Raw genomic sequence first — 8,214 nt, 5'->3', positions numbered from 1 at the left:
AATTATCTCAGGTGGACAGAATGACAATAGTACATAGTGATTAAATTTAGAAGGAAGTAGAACCAATTTCTTCATATGTGTGTAGAACATAACACTGAGCTTTAAATGTGGCAGGAAACAAACAAAAATCTTAGCATATACCAGCATCTTTAAGATGAACAGTGAGAGAAATCACTCTTTTGTCACATATCAAAAGCAGTGATGTCATTTGGACATCAAAAGTCTTAATAATATATTACTATAGGGCCCAGATTAGGGAAGACGGAATTTGCTGAACAGTGGAAACAATGCTGTTAGTTTGTCTGAGATATCCAATGGGACCTTCTAAATATTACATAAATATATGTGGGAAAAAGAGCACACGGTCCTAGTTATAAGTAATCTATGAAATTAAGTTAAAATATGAGATTATTTTGCAATTAAAAATGCTAAGGCAGTCTTGTTAAACATAAGAGTAGGCATGCTTATACACTGCTGAAACAAATATAAGCTTATCTTATAGAAAATAATTGACTACTTTTAAAAAACCCTAGAAATATTCTTTCAGTAATTCCAGTGAAGGAAATTTATTCTAAGGAAATAGTCACAGAATGTATATTTACAAATATATTTACAAAAATATGAATAGAAGAACATGTTGCAGTGAAAATCTGTATAAGGAAATTTGTTAATAAGGATGGCATAGTTACATATGGAATATACACAACCTTGTGAATTATATTTGATTTTGCATGGTATTTATTTTGTGGAAAATATACAATATTGAACAGGATAGCAGTAATGATTCATTTTTTTCCTTAAAAAGTAAGACCAAGTTTCTTAATTCTTACTTTGAGAAGAGTTCTTATTTTGAGAAGGTCAGTGTTGTTGGAATATCTAATACTGATTTTTGAGCCTAGAGAGGAGACACTGGTAGGTTAGTATAACAAGGTTCCCTTGAGTTAAGGAATCATCATAATGGAATATGTTAGTGCCTGGGTCTTGATTGCCATAGAAAATATCTTTTTTTTTTTTTTTTTTTGGCAAAAACAAGTGTTGGGCCAGAATTAGTCTCAAAGAAGCCACCTTAATATTGTGGACATTCACTTGGGAAGAGAGAGAGAGAGAGAGAGAGAGAGAGAGAGAGAGAGAGAGTGTGTGTGTGTGTGTGTGTGTGTGTATACTCAAATGGTTCATTGGGAACCAAGAATTATGGTGGTATCAAATAGTATGGTTGAGAATAACACTAGAGAGAATTTTTTTTTTAATCCAAGAAACAAAATTTTGAAAATCTAGCAGCAATGTCCATGATCTCATCAACACATAAGGGAGAGCATCATATAGAAATTGCCTGTTTGCAATAATAATATTGTGTGGTAGTAAAAGCAGCAATGGAAGCAGAGAAGATTCTGGTTGCTCGATGATCATATCTTCAAGTTTTAGCCGTTGGACCAAATGAAGACACTGACTCCTTGGACACAGTAAGTACCAGGTTTTTGGCTTTGTATTTTTTTTTGTAACTTGTCAGTGGAGTGGACACTGTAGAAGAAAAGTATATTTTCCACAATAGGCAAAATGGAAGAGTAAAAATAGGATATTGTGACTTTATATTTTTAGAAAGTCTATAAAAATGTGCTTGAACACTTAACATGAAATGACATGATCATATTTGCATTATAGTACTTGGTGTTGACTCTCTGGAAAATAGAAATAGTAGGATATGACCAAAACCAAGGGAACCACTTAGGATAGTTCTATAATCGTTATATATCTAATATAGAGTGAAAAGGGTTGTCCCTGAGCACCTGAAATAGAAATGAAAATGAAGGAACTTAAGAATAGACTATTTATTAAATATATGTGAAAGATAATTAAACATATCAATAGTTTCTTAAGATTGGAAAATAGATGGATAACAGTACAAACAGAAAATACAGAATTGTTTATGCATAGACACAACTGATTCAGTTTTGGAGTTTGTTCAATTTGATATAGGATATCTAGATGGCGAGGTGAGGAAAAGCAAACATGATTATATATACGAATCTTAACTTCAAGATCTGATCTTAAAATAAAAGGTTTGGGAATCAACATAGACAAGGTCATTGATGCCACAAGAATAAGCCAGTTTGTGGGGGGAAATGAGCAGTTTGTGAAGTTAGAAGACAAGTGGGTCTGGGAAAAATCTATAAAACAAATATATAGAATGTAGGAAAGAGATTAATGTGCTCATAAAAAGAGTAAAAGTAAGAATGAGGAAACAAATAGTGTTTCAACAATATCAAATGAAGTCATGTTCATTAGATATGGGAATTAGTAACTCCTTGGTGATCATAATAATAGCACTTTTAGCTGAGTGCTGAGAACAGAAGCCAGACTGCAGTGGGTTGAATAGTGAATGGGAGGTGCAGAAGTAGACAAAGTGTCAAGGTTTTTCCTTTGAGAATTCTGGAGTAGAAATGGAAGACAGCAACTTTGAAGTAGCTGAAAGAAAGAGAGGTCTGTGCTAGCATATCAAAGTCATTTTTATCTTCTGCCTAAAGACTCCCCCTTTAAGTATATTTAATAGTCTGGATGTTGGTGAAAGTTGAAACATGGTAAGGATTATTCTTTGTGTTTGAAAAAAATCAAGGCCCCTTTGATAAGACTTTTAATCCTGTGATTCTTACTTATCTTTAAAGTGTAGTTAAATTTCACTTTCTTTTTTCTTTTTTAAAGATTTTATTTATTTATTCATGAGAGACACAGAGAGAGAGAGAGAGAGACAGAGGCAGAGACACAGGCAGAGGGAGAAGCAGGCTCCATGCAGGGAGCCCGACGTGGGACTCGATTCCAGGTCTCCAGGATCACGCCCTGGGCTGAAGGCAGCGCTAAACCGCTGAGCCATCCGGGCTGCCCTAAATTCCACTTTCAATCTAATAAATATAGCATCTTAAAAAAGATTTTGGAAGATGAATAGGAATCAACTGGATTTTTCAGGATCCCTACAATAATATCTAGTTTCTTCATATCAACAAATAATATTAACAATATTTGATCCCAGGGAAGCATTTGCATAAATAATCAGAAATAAACACTAACTAGGGAAATGTGGGAAGTGACAAAGTCTGATTAGACAGTAGCCAAAACCAAGCAGTTCCATCAACAGTATATCAAAAAGGGAATGCAATAAGCAGGGGGGGGGGGGTGTTACATCCTCTGTAGAAAATTTAAATACAATAGTGAAATAGAATAAAAGTGGGTGTATGTGTTATCATCACCATATGCCAACAATTCTAAAGAATTTCTGTCATAAAATACTCTTTCCTTCCTTGCTGGACTGCATCAAATCCCACATTCAGCCAGTGTCCAGGTATGTGTAAATTATCAGTCAATAACCAATAAGCACAAAGTATTTGTAAGCATCCACTGTGTTTCTAGCATCTCTCTAGATGCATAATGACATACACACCTGCATATATTAAGAAGACAATTGTGACATTGGCTTATTTTAGGTTGCCTGAAAATTAAGAGGAAGGGTAAGTGATCATTCTTGTGTGAGCACTGTGCCTAGTTAACACCCCAGAAACTACACATTTCAACTATGCAAACCTTATGTAGACAAATTACATAGTTTAAAAGTGTCTTTTATGCATTGAATAAACTGAAATTCAGAAAGCTAAGTGACCTGTCAGAGAACATATGACCACTAACTGGTAGAATTAAGACTTGACTCTAAACTCTGCTTTTCTCCACCAGTAGTTCTTAAATTGTAGGCCAGAGTTTTCCTAATTGCAAAATCTTTCAAGCTGCCAACTTGATACACAGGTACAATACAAATTACCTTTCCCCCAACACTTAGAGAACAAATATAGGGAGAAATAGAATACTACCTAGAGTAAGATTAAACAAAACATGCTGCATGGAACACATTTACATAAATGTATTTGGTGCATTTAATGGGTTAGAAACTGCTCAAAAGGGAGACCAAGTCTATAAAACATGGGCTGCCTCTTATCAGCCAGCACTGTCCTGATTCAATACTCAGAGTCCTTTTCCAGCATCACATTGCTGCTCTACTTAAGAAGAGAGGAAGAACACTTTTCGATACCAAAAAAGAGGAGGAAAAAGGTATGTATAGTATTAATGTCATGGAAAAATACCACGTGCTTTAAATTTGTCATGCAATTCATTCTAAATAACAGTGCACTTCAAAGATGACATCCAAAATGATATTCCAAAATGTATATTGCCTGCAAAAGTATTTATAATGTGTACCATTAGAGTACAACATTTTAAACCAATTATTTCATTAACTGCATTGCAATTATATGTAAGACAGATTTTCTTTGGTGACTGAATAGAGATGCAGATCAGTTTTGGTAATAATAGAGATAGAGTATGAATAACAGCTTTATGTACCAGTAGTTCTGAAAGTGGTAGCAAACTGAAAGGTAAATTAGAGATTGAAGGTGATGTCAGTTTACAGTGTGACTTAAAGAGAAAGAGTCTAGAAGCTTTTATTTTTATTTTCATTTTTATTTTTATTTTTTTATGATAGTCACAGAGAGAGAGAGAGGCAGAGACACAGGCAGAGGGAGAAGCAGGCTCCATGCACCGGGAGCCCGATGTGGGATTCGATCCCGGGTCTCCAGGCTCGCGCCCTGGGCCAAAGGCAGGCGCCAAACCACTGCGCCACCCAGGGATCCCTAGAAGCTTTTATTATCACTGTATTACCTGTCAAGGCCAAATGGAAAGCTAAGACTCAGTTTATTTTTATGTAAACTATAAAACATTAATATCCTGACCTTTCCAGTTTTACTATATGGAGATTACAGAGAGCTTAGTTGTATAATTTACTTGGCCTTGTCTATTTATTCTTGATATTTACATGAAGAATTTTTAAATGCACAGAGCACATAGGAAAAGTTCACAAGCAATGTTCAAATTTTACTTTATAGCATGAGTACTTACTACCAAATATTGATTCTTCATATTAATGTTCTAAGCGGAGATTTTTTTTTTTTTTTACAATATAGCTATACTTAGTTTTGGCATGTGAAGGAAAATGAGATATTAACTTCAAGAGTTATTATATAAGGTATCATTCTGATAAAGCCAATGACCAACTGTGCTCGTTATCAAAAAACAATTATTAGTAAAATTCAGAAAATGTTCCCTTTATGGAAAGCTGGTGATTTATTATATAACATGTGAAATAAAGGAATGAAAAAAAAAATAATCAGTTAACTGAAGAACAAGTAGAAAAATAATTGCAAGTGGAAAATTGAGTAACAGATCTACCATTGTCCTTCACTTTCAACCCAACTCAAAGAACAGAAGCTCAAACCTGAGAACTGCTTTCTTTACAAAAGAATTCAGAAAATTGATAATTGAAATTTTCAACCTATTGCAATTCCTATTAAATTTGAACATAATTGGGATCCCTGGGTGGTGCAGCGGTTTAGCACCTGCCTTTGGCCCAGGGCACGATCCTGGAGACCCGGGATCGAGTCCCACATCGGGCTCCCGGTGCATGGAGCCTGCTTCTCCCTCTGCCTGTGTCTCTGCCTCTCTCTCTCATTCTGTGTGACTATCATAAATAAATAAAATTTTAAAAAAAATTTTAAATTTGAACATAATTTAGTTCTATGTGGCATTTCATATGTGCACACAAATGCCACATAGAATACAGATTATAAGGAAACAGGGATTTTATGATTATAGGTTACATCTTACTATATTTATATAGGTTTTATACAAAAGTATAACAATTGATTGGAAAATGTAATTTTTGAATTATTCAATTAGAAAAATCCCCATTTGGGCCAAGAAAAAATGCATTTATGGTGGAATTGATTCAAATTCAACACTGGGAGTTTGAAATCTCAGGTCCTTCACATCCTTCAGCTATGTGATAATGGGCAAATAATTTAACAATATTTTTTTCTGCTTAATCTTCCAGAAAATATAGTATTTGAACGATTCCGGTAAGAATTACAAATAGTTTTTGTAAAATTCACAGCATGAGTCCTAATATGTTGGGAGTTCTTCAAATGATACCTTTTATTTTCCTTACTCTTATTCTTTTAGAACAGTTACATTTCATAATAATGTTATAGTTTGTTTCTGTTTCTTAGTAAACTATTTTCAATAGGAGCAGCTACTACTTCAACAAGCACCCAGCTTTAAATAAAAATGTTGGAAAAACCATTCGTCCATTCTTTCATAAGATTATTCTTCTGGTTTGTTAAAATATGGTTCACTGTAAATGTTTTAAGATCTAAATCTTTGAGGAGAAATCTTTTAGTTTTAGAGAATATTTATGGAACATTTTTTCTTCTTTCTTTTCTAAAGGACTTTCTTTTCCAAAGTAGGTTAAAATCTGAGCAAAATCACAAAAGAAAACAGTAACAATAACAAGCTCAAATGCTACTCACCTGCCCCCATCTCCTTTCCTATTGGCAATTAGGTAGGGGAGTCTTTGACTAAATGTACAAATTATCTTATCTTTAAAATTGTATTAAAGATCACTGTGTGGCCCTGCTCATTTATGTATGTTGTTTGGAGCATCTGGAGGAGTATGAATAGTATCAGGAAGAAGAAGGAGGAAACAGCACGAGTGCCTGACTGGGAGGAGGCCAGCTGAAGATGTGCAGGGCAAGCCTGAACCTGTCATTGGTGCGAACCCAAGTATCATTGATGGTCCTTAATAGGAGCAACTGGTAAACTCCACGATCAACCTTCAGCTGACCCACAACATGCTGATGGTCCGCTATCTGGTGATGGCTGATGGTTCTGCCCGTGATGCTGTGCTGGATTTTCTGGAAGGGAAAAATTAGACAACTTCTCCACAATGGCAGTTTTCCCCTGGAACTGCTGTCCTTCCACATAAGACATGATGCATATATAAATAGTCCCTGGTTGGGTTCTGTCATTATCAAATAACTGATAGTAATGTTGAATGCAACTGGATCCAGCTGCTCCCAAGTTGGCTTGTCTCCCATTCTAGGGTATCATCAGTCTCGTTGAGACCTAAGGGGCTGGTATGGTGGTGGCAGCAGCAGCAACCCAACATGGTCTCCCCACTCTACCATTTTGAAACTAAAATCAACTAACATCTTTTATGGTTTCAAGTGAAAAATAATTGAACTTATAAAGTTTTCTGACAACTGATATACTCAAGAATTTGATCTATTCTCAGATATTCTGAAATTTATTTCAAAAACTTGCCTTAGCTAAAAATCAGTTGAAATCCATATTTCCCTCAATTTATCTCCTAATAGGTAATAGTAAGGTTATATGGATTGAGGACAAAAATATGAATGCAAAAGATGCAATAGTACAAATGAGTCTCATTAGGAAAATGGATGAGAAATGAAAATATGGCAGACCATAATGTAATTTTTTAAAAAAATCCTAAATGTATAATCCTATTCTTTGGCTCTACATGTGTTTATACTCAGAACAGATGATTAACGGGCCTGGAGACTACCACAAATACCTCTCCATTCTCTAATTGCTGAAATTACTTGTAATCAACAATCTGAAAAATACTCTCATCTAACTTCTTTAAGCAGTTTGCAAAGCTTCTGGCAGAGAAGATAGATCATATCAGCCACAGCATCAGTCCTAAGCCATTTCTTAGGATTAGTCCAAGAACCAATCTGAGATGACCCTACTGAACTTCCAGATCATTACATTAAAAAACACTGGCAGCCTAAAGGTTGCCACAACGGTTTTCTTTCTTCCTTTAATGTTAAACTCTGAAGTCTGCTTGAGGGAAAGGAGGCTGACTTTCATTTTTTGACTGCCTCAAATTATTTTTATGAGAAATGATCCTTATAGATCACCAACAGTCAAAACTTTATGTTAGAAGACCCCCCAAAACAGGTAGAATATATAAGAAGGATTATTCTCCCCATAATATAGAATAAATGTGCTGCCTTTAAAATAATATCTTTAGATAGAAAGCTTTAAAAACAGAAGTAGGAGGAGTATAAAAGCACATTGGGGCCTACTGCCAGAGGTAAATATATATTTATTAAAATTCACCTGAGTGGGAGGACTGTTTCACTTCATTATCTCCTTTGCCTTCCAACAAATGAATCTCTGTTTATCAATATCCCCTACTCATTGCCATCCATATACTTGAAAAAAAGAACCATAAAGTATGAAAAAATACAGAGAGCTTCTATACTAATTTTAGAGAATATGAATCAGTCAACATTATTTGCATGTAATTTCAGCAGACAG

The 8,214-nt window shown here is 34.8% G+C and overlaps 1 pseudogene; it reads right to left on the bottom strand.

Annotated features, from left to right (window-relative positions):
- Positions 1-6,551: 6,551 nt before the first annotated feature.
- Positions 6,552-6,965, bottom strand: LOC129516472 (nuclear transport factor 2-like; annotated as a pseudogene).
- Positions 6,966-8,214: the final 1,249 nt, after the last annotated feature.

This window comes from Nyctereutes procyonoides, unplaced genomic scaffold (genome assembly GCF_905146905.1).
Source record: "Nyctereutes procyonoides isolate TBG_1078 unplaced genomic scaffold, NYPRO_anot_genome, whole genome shotgun sequence".
NCBI lineage: Eukaryota > Metazoa > Chordata > Mammalia > Carnivora > Canidae > Nyctereutes > Nyctereutes procyonoides.
The sequence above is the reverse complement of the archived record's forward strand: the minus strand, read 5'-3'. Positions and strand labels throughout refer to the sequence as shown.